Source organism: Lathyrus oleraceus, chromosome 3 (assembly GCF_024323335.1).
Source record: "Lathyrus oleraceus cultivar Zhongwan6 chromosome 3, CAAS_Psat_ZW6_1.0, whole genome shotgun sequence".
NCBI lineage: Eukaryota > Viridiplantae > Streptophyta > Magnoliopsida > Fabales > Fabaceae > Lathyrus > Lathyrus oleraceus.
Window position 1 is genome coordinate 86,377,156 of NC_066581.1, and position 11,263 is coordinate 86,388,418.

The window sequence follows — 11,263 nt, forward strand, 5'->3', positions numbered from 1 at the left end:
AACACATCAAACATATCTCTTTTCTCGCCCTCGTGCGATTGAAACCAGTCAAACAAAAACATCAAACACATGAACTCAACTTGTCACTCCTGTGTGACCAAAACCTTTCTTTTAAAAAGAACACTGTTAATCCTTTCTAATGCGCACAACAAACTAGTGCTAGAGCCTCCACCGAGAGTAGACAAGCCAACATTTAGCCTTTAGAACGCCGACCTACACAGTCGTTCATCAAACAAAACACACCAATTATTCATAGTGCCCGACCTACGAATGCTCTGATTTCCTTATTTCACCATAAGGATACGTAGGCAGGAGATTGTTGTATCTTCGCGAGCACGCTAATAAAAAACCTCCCATTTCCCCATTCTCAGGTCTCCATCCATATCTATTACCAACTCTAATTACCCGAAGAAAACAAACAACATTCAGTTAACACTCAAATCGCAAAATTGAACTAAAAGGTTCCCGTTGAGTACAACGGACGTGAGGGGTGCTAATACCTTCCCCTTGCATAATCCACTCCAGAACCCGAATATGGTTGCGACGACCATTATTCTATTTTCTTAAAGGTTTTATCGATATTTTTCTATTCCTTCATTGGAATGAATAAAGTTGGTGGCGACTCTGTTCGAACTACATTTTTCCGCGTCCATCGTGAGGGATCGCATTTTTTTCGAGGTGCGACACATCCTGGCCATCTGATCTATTTGAAATGTTTTAATCTTGGCCTTTGGTTCTGATTACCACGTGTGTTATGCATTGACTAAGGTTCACCATGAAACGCATGCGCTTGGCCATCAGATCTGCCACCTCAATTAAAGAGGGACATCTAATGTCCCTTGTTTTTTTGTATTTTCTGAATTTTCACTTAATCCTTTTATTTTGTTTAATTCATAATAATTTCATTTTTTATCAAAAAATATGGGACTTTCACCAAAAATCTTTAAATGTTTTTCTCTTTCATTTTCTGAATTAAAATTGTTTTTTGGATTAATTTTGATATTTTTCATGAATTAAATGTGTTTATGCATATTTTTAATGGTTTTAAAATACTTTTGACTTTTCAAAAATCATGAAATTTTTTGTCTAAGGTCCTTTGACCTTGTTTGACCTAGGATAAATCTCTTGTCCATTTAATTGGTGTTTTAAAGAAGTTTTAGGTTTTGACAAAATTAAATTGTATTTTAATGCATTTTTTTTTATTTTATTTGATTAATTGTGTAAAAATTATGTTGAGCCATTTTTATGGTCTTGTGATGTTTGACTGTTTGTTTGGGCCTTGGTCAAGGTTGATTTGACTTTTGTTAGATTAAAACCCTTGGATTTAGGGGATTGATGAAATGTACATTTAATCTTCCAAAATGAATGAATGGTTTTAATTTGGTAAAATTCATACCATGACCAATTTGTGTTTCTCTCATTCCCTTCCCCCTTCATCTTCATCCCTATTCTTTCCCATTCCTTCATGTGACCAATGAAATCTCTAATGTCTTAAGGCTAATTGGTTCATCAATGACTTTGTGTCAGATGAACCAATACAAGTATGACTAAGATAAGTCAACCCCTCTTGATCTATTCTTTTAGTGTGTGGTATGTTTTAGGAGTTTGGTTCATTATACCAAATCTCTAACATGCATTAACACCTAAATTTTTATTGCTCGACCTCAGATATTTGTGACTTCTACATAAGTCCAATTATGATTGCTTAACATAGAGCTAAATTTGACCCTAAAAGCATAGCATTCTAGTAAGTAAGATTGTAAGTATCCTATCCTTCATGGTATTGTGTGGAAACTTGACCTTTTTTCCTTCCCGTGGAAGATGTCTTGGTTCAAGGATCCATGCTTGTGAATGGATGGTTGATTATTCTCCAAAGAATGACTTAATCAATTAAAAAACATCACTAACCCTTGACTAACCTTTGACTAACATTTGAATAACTCTTATTAATATTGCTTTACTTTCAAGTCATTTACTTTATATAATTTGAATTTCAGTCATTTACCATTCATTGCCATTTACATTTCATTTAACTTGTTTATGTTTATGCCATATTTACTTTGCTTATTTGAGCCATATCTTGTGATTGTATATATTGTTTGTGCATTTTGATTTTGTTTATGGTCTTAGGACCTTAAAATACTTAATAAATAACAAAAACCCTAAAAAAACATTTGGTGGACTGTTGATCTTGATTTGAACTTTTGGACTTAGGATTAGGCAACATTCTCTGTGCAAAAAGGACTTGACTAATGCCAACATTTTAAGACCAAGTTATTGTGAACTGAGCCTTCATTTGATGCAAATCTTGGGATTTATTTGAATTCATCAGCTACTTTGTCTTGGTGCTAATTGTTATTTTGATCTTGTGTCTGATGATTTATTCTGAGTTGATTAAGGAATATTTCATCTGGTACATGAGAAGATAAAGAAGACTGCTAGCTATGGGATTTGCTTGCTTGGATATGGCTATCATTATTTGATGCCTTAATCTACTTGATGTTTGGATATTGCTAATTGCCCGTTGAGTACTGCTTGATTCAAAGTCCAAAGGGAAAGTGAATTTTCTATATGACATTCTTGTCTGTTGGATTGCATCCCATTGGTAAGATCTTTTCAACTCTTAACTTTTAATTTTATGCTTAGGGTAGCGTCTTCATCTCCCCCCACTTCTTAAATTTCATAATCTCTCCCCCTTTTCAAAAACTTTCTTTACTTGTGATTTCAAACTTATACTTTATTTTAAATAGAAACTTTGGCCTTATACCAATGGTTTTTCAAAGTTTTTTTCTTAAATCAAATTTGTAAATAAACTTAATCATATTAACTTAAAATTTCAAAAGACAAAAAGAACTAACAACTTCATTCAAAATTTTGACCCTTTGTGCCCTTTTCATTTAAACTTTTGTTAAAAGCAATTCACTAACTTTGAAATTGTTACCACGAACTACGAGGTTTTGATCCCTCATTTTTATGTTGGTACGTAGGCACAAGTCCGAAGGTCTTGTAAAACACAAAAATATAATTAATGAATTCTTTTCTCACCCTCACACTCTGTTTTTATCAAACATCTTTTATACCAAACACATATGCACACATAAAAAAGGGCTCCCTAGGAGTACCTAGGACACTTTGGGGGCTAACTCCTTCCCTCTATGTAACCAACCCCCTTACCTGTAATCTCTGGCATTTTATTAGTTTTGATTTGAAAACTTCTTATCTTTGGGTTTTGTTCGTACTTTTCCCTTTTCCTTTGGAAACAATAAAAGCGTGGTGACGACTTTGGTTTTATTGACGTTAAGCTTATCCATAGCTTGATGGTCATGAATTTACCGCTACAGGTGGTAACAAGTACAAACACCAAAGGGTCAAAAACATAAAGTAAAAAATAGAGTAGCATATTTTAACTTACACTAGAGCTTGTATGAAATTAACGTTTTTTCTGCATCAAAATTAAAGTAACTCTAATTTCTTTCCATCAGCTTACAACATCAAACATTATTTTTTCAGTATATAACAAGCAGAGTTGAAACCATAGTGAAGAGGGATAAATAGATTTTTTGAAAGGAGATAACATACTTGTTTTTGTCAAAAGAAATAGAGAGAAAAAAGAAGAGATTATTTCTTCAGAAAACAAATTGATTTTCTTCACAAGAGAAAAAAATGAAATTTTTTTAGAAACAAAAACCGAGTCTTTTCTTTTTCACAGAGAATAGCAATCAAATTTTCAACATCATAAGCAACATCAAAAGAATAAGGACCTTACTTGAATTGTTGTGTTCTTAGGGGTAAGATGTTTCCCTTCCATAAAACTTTACTTCTGCTCTTTTCAATTTCTTTTTGCTCATTGCCCTTGCGATTTCAACATATACAGAGAGTGAAATGGTGAGTTTGGGGTCTATTTCAATTCTGATATACCATAGCTTTCATATTGATTCATTTTCGATTGAAGTTTCTAAAAGAAGAGGAATTTTTACTATTGTTTAGGTTTTTAGGGTTTAGTTTCTGAATGAGGATTTCATTTCTGATTGGTTTCAATTTTGATTGAAATGTTGGAATAGGGATTTCTGCCATGAATGAATCAGGAAGGGGATTTTTCTTTGCTTGAAGCGCGTTCTATTCTACTGAAAGTGTAAGCAGTTGTGCGGTTTAGATTCTAGGTTATGTTTGTTCCATTTGTTGTTACTAACCGAACCAGGTCAAATGGATCCGACCCGCGCTCTAGCCTGCGCCCCAGTTGGGCCTCTTAGCCTTGCCATAAGCCCAATCTATGTTCCATTGTTTACATGTTTTAGTTATTTTAATTTGTTTTGTTTTCATATGATATATTAGTTATTCTTCCTTTAAATGTTAAAAAAAACTGAAAAAATATATGTAATGTTAGTTTTGTATAAAAAGAAAGTTTATTATTTATTTTATTTGTTTTTTTAGTTAGTTTTTATTTTCATATAAAAAATATATAAAAGAAAAAATGTTTCTTTTTCTAAGTTAATATAATCAATCAAATAATTTTCAGGAATTTATTTGATTTGTTTATTTTCTTCATCTCACAAGATGCAAACAATCAAATAATTTTTTTCAATGAGACCCAAACTTCGAACTATTAATCGCCTTCTAAATATTAAAATCCCTTCTGAATGAACTCAAAAGAAGAGGACAGTTGGAATATAGCATTCCGGTGGGAACCCTCTAATGATCGGTCCCAAGTCACACGTTTCGGGTTAACCATTTATTCTTTTCTTTCGTTCCCAAAACACTTAAATCAACTTGGACAAATAAGGGTCATTGGGATCAAGCATTCTGGCATAACTCTTTGAACATTTGGTTCTTATCAAGTGTTCATTATCCATCAAACAATTTTCTCAATTAAATATTGAATGAAAGAGCCACTGAAATCTAGCATTCCGGTGGAACCCCGATTGGTTGATCTTGAGGCTTAGGTTTCGTTCTCATCAAATGTTCACCATTCACCTAAAATACATCCAACCAATCAAACTTTTTATCTCGCTGTTGTGCGATTGATCTTAAAAACTTTTTATAAATGAAAGGCATTTATCTTAAGATGATGTAGATCAATGCTTCATCCATAATTGTTAAGTTGGGACAAGTGAGGTTTTCCATGAATGTTGATTTGTAAATCAATTAAATGTGATGTAAATGCATGCTTCTCGCCTATTATGGGTAAAACAATGTTTTCTGTCGATTAAAACAAGATATCTTTCACTAAAATCGACCAATAAACAAACATTTTTTATCCAGAACTACGCAAGCCTTGAATTCTCAATTGCACTCGGAGATACATAGGAGTAGGATTGTGAAATCTTGTTAGGCCCATTAATAAAAAAATTAGGTTTAGTTCCCTTCTTCTTGGCCCCCTAATAATAAAAATCTTTTTAGGTCATCTCTCATTAATAAAAATTCAAAAAAATTCTCTTCTCTTTCTTTTCTATCCCAAATAAGTAAAAGATCACAAACTAACATAAGCTAACGTTCAAATAAAAACTAACTAAACAGTTCCCATTGAGTACAACAGACGTGAGGGGTGATAATACCTTCCCCTTGCGTAACTGACTAGCGAACCCTGATATTGGTTGCGATGACCATATCTTATCCTTTATTTTAGGGGTTTTATCGATATTTTCCATTTCCCTCTTTGGGAATAAATAAAGTTTGGTGGCGACTCTGTTCAGTCCATCCCACAAATGTGTGATTGCGCTCCGCGAGGTTGTCTTCTCATTATCCGAGGTACGACACTAGGCTTTAGTAGTGCCTCTTTGGCTAGATTCATATATTAGATTCTACTAGAGAAAACTCCAAGTACAACAGGAAAGGAGTTTAGATAGCCTATTTGATGGGAACACTTAGTCCCATTGTCGATGTTATATTTAGCCTGGTTGACGAGACTATAACTCCCTTAGTAGAGATATTAGACCTCTCAGGTAGGAGTTCTATCAAGCCCTCAGACAAGACTTTGAATAGAGTCTCTTAGGCTAGACTTTAATCGTGCCTCATAGGTGAGATTAATATGTTGGATCGCGCCTGAAGAAACTTTAAGTCCCTCAAGCAAGGAATTTAGATAGCATATTTGATGGTAACTCTTATTCTCACATGCAATGCTATATTTAGCCTACCTCACAAGACTATAAGTACCTTAGGCAAGGTGTTGGACCTCTCAGGAGGGACTTCTATCAAGTCTTTAAACGAGACTATTAACTAAGCCTCTTAGGCTAGACTTCAATCGCGCGTCTTTGGCAATTTCATATGTTTGATTATGCTTGAGGAAACTTTAAGTTCGTCAAATGAGGAGTTTAGATAGCCTATTTGATGGTAACGCTTAGTCCCAATGGTGATGTTATATTGAGCCTGGTTGATGAGACTATAAGTCCCTCAGACGAGGCATTGGACCTCTCGGGTGGGAGTTCTATCAAGCTCTCATACAAGACTGTGAACTAAGTGTTTTGAGATATACATATGTCGCGCCTCTAGGGTGAGATTAATATGTTGTATCCCCCCCGAGTAAAATCTAAGTCCCTCAAGAAAGGAGTTTAGATAACATGCTCAATGGTAACCCTTAGGCTTACAAACAAAGTTATATTTAGACTACCTGACGAGACTGTAAGTCCCTTAGGCGAGGCATTGTAGTTCTTGGGAAAAACTTATATTAAGCCCTCAAAAGAGAATTTAAACTAAGTCTATTAGGCTAGACTTCAGTCGTGCCTCTTGGGAGAGATTCATATGTAGGATCCCACTTGAGGAAACTCCAAGTACCTTAGGAGAGGAGTTTCATATGTTGGAAACTCCAAGTCCCTTAGGAGAGGAGTTTCATATGTTGGATCTCGTCCGAGGAAACTTTAAGTCCCTTAGGAGAGGAGTTTCAATTTCTTGTTTGATGGGAACTCTTAATCCCATTGGCAAAGTTATTTTGATACTGGATAACGATACAATAAGTCCTTTATGCAAGGCATTGGACCTCTCGTGCAGGACTTCTATCAAGCCCTCAAATGAAACTTTAAACTAAGACTCTTATGGTAGATTTAATTTGCGCCTCTTAGGTGATTCATATGTTAGATCCTACCTAAGTAAACTCTAAGTCCCTCAGATAAGGAGTTTAAATACCCTGTTTGATGGGAACTCTTATTCCTACAGGTGAAGTTAAATTGATCCTAGATAACGAGACTATAAGTCCCTAAAGCGAGGTTGGGAACCTCTCGAGCGGGACTTCTATCAAGACCTCATACAAGACTTTGAACTAAGTTCTTAAGATAGACTTTAGTCACGCCTCTTGGGCAAGATTCATATGTTGGATCCCGCTCGTAGTAACTCTAAGTATCTTATGCAAGGAGTTTAAATAATTCAATCACATTGCTGTAAAGGGTTGCAGGGATCTTTTCCATGAAAGCCATTATACAAAATATTGCTTGAAGATTTGGCAAGGATCTTCACCATGAATTATAACACATGAAGTATTGCATTAAGAGGCGACAATGATCTTTAACATGTTGTCCAACATACAAAATATCGCCTTAAGAAGCAACAATAATCTTCACCATGAAGTCCAACATACAAAATATTGCCTTAAGAGGAGGCAAGGAGCTTCGGCATAAAGTCCAACACATAAAGTATTACCTTAAGAGGTGACAAGGATCTTAATAATAAAGTCCAACATACAAAGTATTTCCTTAAGAGGTGGCGAAGATTCGCCATGAACTCTAGCATATAAACTATTGCCTTAAGTGGAGTTTTAGTAGATGAGACGGTCAAAGGAATTACTAGGAGTGGAATGGCTCCCCCATTTGAGGATGTGGTACTTCTTAGACGGGAGCAATGACCGGTGTGGCGACATTCATTGCGGTGACATTATGATAAGAGACTACCAAAGATGACTTAAAAGCTACCATTATTGACGGGAAGAGCTAACATAGATTAGATTGGGTGCTACAATTATTTGACATGAGGACTTGAGATATTTTAAGTGGAGTTTCGTGAGAATCAGAAAGTGTTTCCCATAGGCAGATTCATTATTCCAGTGCAAAAGAAAACATTGATGATGTGTAAGTATGAAGCTTTTTTGATATGGTGGTGTTGATCTCTAGTACGACATAACCGGGGTGTGTCTGTAAGGGTAATGTAGCGGTAAATTCGTGATCATCAAGCTATGGATAAGCTGGAGATCAAATAACAAGAGTCGCCACTGTGCTTTTATTGTTTCCAAGGGAAAAGGGAAAAAGTAGAAACAAAACCCAAAAAAAGTAAGAAGTTTTCAAATCAAAACTAATAAAATGTCAGAGATTACAGGTAAGGGGGTTGGTTACACAGAGGGAAGGTGTTAGCACCCAAAGTGTCCTAGGTACTCCTAGGGAGCCCTTTTTGTGTGCAGATGTATTTGGTACAAAAATGATGTTTACAAACAAATAGAATGGGGGGATGAGAAAAGAATTCATTAATTATATTTTTGTGTTTTACAAGCCCTTCGGACTTGTGCCTACGTACCAACATAAAAATGAGGGATCAAAATCTCGTAGTTCGTGATACAAATTTCAAAATGGATGCATTTCTTTTAATAAAAGGTTGAGTTTGAAAGGCACAAAGGCCTAAGAATGGTTTGAATGAGCTAGTTCTTTTTGGCTTTTTGAAAGTTTAAGTCAAGTATAGTTAAGTTTACTTACAAATTTGATTTAAGAAAAGAAGTTTGAAAATGAAATGGCATAAGGCCAAAGTTTCTATCTTTTTTTTCAAAGTGGTCAAAGTTTAGAACAAAATAAGTTCAATCAAAGAAGATTTTAAAAAGGGAGGGAGAGATTTTGAAATTAAAGAAATGGGGAGAAGATGAAGGGACTAATTCTATGCACAAAATTAAAAGTTAAGAGTTGAAAAGATCTGACCAAATATTTAGCAATCCAATAGACAAGAATGTCAATAGAAACCTAGAATTCCCTTGGACTTTTAAAATCAAGCAACACACACATGCACAATTTTATTATCTTAAAGAGCAAAGGCATCAAATAAAGATAGCCACATCCAAGCTTTAGCCATTCCATGATCTTCTTCAAATTAGCCCATGTAACTGATGAATTCCATAAGTCACAGGCCCAAAATAACAGCTTCACAATAATCATGTTATAGATGAACTCAGAGGGATCTTGAATGATGTATCACATGAAGTTTCAAATTGAATGCACTTGGTTTCACAGAAAGTTGGCATTGGCCAAGTCCTTTAGCATAGGAATGTTGCCTAAGTTCTAAGTCCATTTGTCCCAGATCAAGCCAACAATCCACACAAAAGTATTTTTTAGGGTTTTTGTTGTTATTATGTACATTAATGGTGAAATACCACACAATCAAGAAAAGTATACACAAACAAAATATATCACACAATATGGTCCAAGTGGACAAAGTGAAAATTTCATTAACATAAAAAATTAGAATGGTATGAATAATGGCAAATGAATAAAGACTAAAATTAAATGACATTAAAGTAAATGGCTTGAAATTAAAAGTTAGTTGTTAGTGAGTTAAAAGATAGTATTGTTTTGCTTTTGCTTTTCATTTTTTAAGACATTCTTTGGAGAACACTCAACCCACTTATCACAAGCATGGATCCTTGAACCAAGACATCTTCCAAAGGAAGGAAAAAAGGCCAAGTTTCCACACAATACCATGAAAGAGGGAAGACTTACAATCTCACTAACTAGAATGTTATGCCTTTTGTGTCACAAATTTAGCGCTATGTTAAGCAATCGTAATTGGACTTATGTGGAAGTCATAACTATTTGAGGCCGGATAATAGAATTTTGGTGTTAATGCATGTTAGAGACATAGTATAATGGACTATGCTCATGAAACATACCACACACAAAAAGAATATGCAAAAGAGGTGGCCTAATCTCATCCATACTTATGTTGATTTTTCAATCAACTAGCCTTAAGACTTTGAGATATCATAGGCCAAATGAAATGGATGCATAAAGAAGGGGAATGAGATGAAGAGGGAGGGGAATGGATCAAAACTCAAATTGGTCAAAGGAGGACTTTTACCAAATTAATATCATCCATTCATTTTGGGAGGGGAATGTACATTCCATCAATTCCCTAAATCCAATGATATTAACTTGACAAAGTCAAGTCAACCTTGACCAAGGCCCAACAACAAGAGTCAAACTCAAACAAGTCATCACAATTGGTCAACACAATTATTTGGCATTTATTCAAATTAAAAAGACTAAAATAAGGCATTTAAATTAAATATGGTTTCTCAAATTCATAAAACCTCATCAAAACATCAAAGAAATGGCAATGAGATTTATCATAGGTCAAACAAAGTCAAAGGACCTTGGAGAAAAAAATTCAGAATTTTTAAAGACTTAAAAGTATTTTTAAATAATTAAAATACTCATAAAATCAGTTAAATCATGAAAAATATTAATAATGATCCAAAAAATAATTTTAATTCAGAATATGAAAGAGGCAATTATTTGAAATTTTTTGGTGAAACTCTCATATTTTTTGGATCAATTTTAAAATTAATATGAATTAATGAAAATAAAACAATTAAAATGAAATTCAAATAATAAAAAAAAACGTGGACCACTTGATCTCCCTCATTAATTGAGGTGGCAGATCAAGTGGTCATCAGCGCACTTTTCACCATAGTCACGAGTCAATGCGTAACATAAATGGTAAAATTCTGGTATCAGATATGAGATGTCGAATGTAATGTCACGACACTAATATCTGAATTACACTAATAGAAGAAAGATGTAGAAAGGTAATGCAAAAGATACACAAGCAATTGTTAACCCAGTTCGGTCCAACTCACCTACATCTGGGGGCTACCAAGCCAGGAAGGAAATTCACTAAAATAGAATCAGTTCAAAGACTCTCTGTACAGTTCAACAAGTTATAGTCTTTCTCACCTAATCTCTACCCGTGCAATTTCTACCTAAGCACTCTTAGATATGAGAACCCACTCACTTCCCTACAATCACACCTGTGATATTAAACAATAATCCCTTGAGAAAAGAAAACACTTTTCAATAACACACTCTTGATTTTACTTCACAGTTTCAATCAAGAAGACACACTCTTGATCTTGCTTGACAGCTTTGATCAAGAAGACACACACTTGATCTTACTTCACAGCTTTGATCAAGTAGACACACACTCTTGCTTAACAGCTTTAGAGTGACAAATTACAACCACAAATCAGTCCAATTCAATCATCAAAAGATGACTTGAATGGCTTACAAGTCTTACGACTAAACAG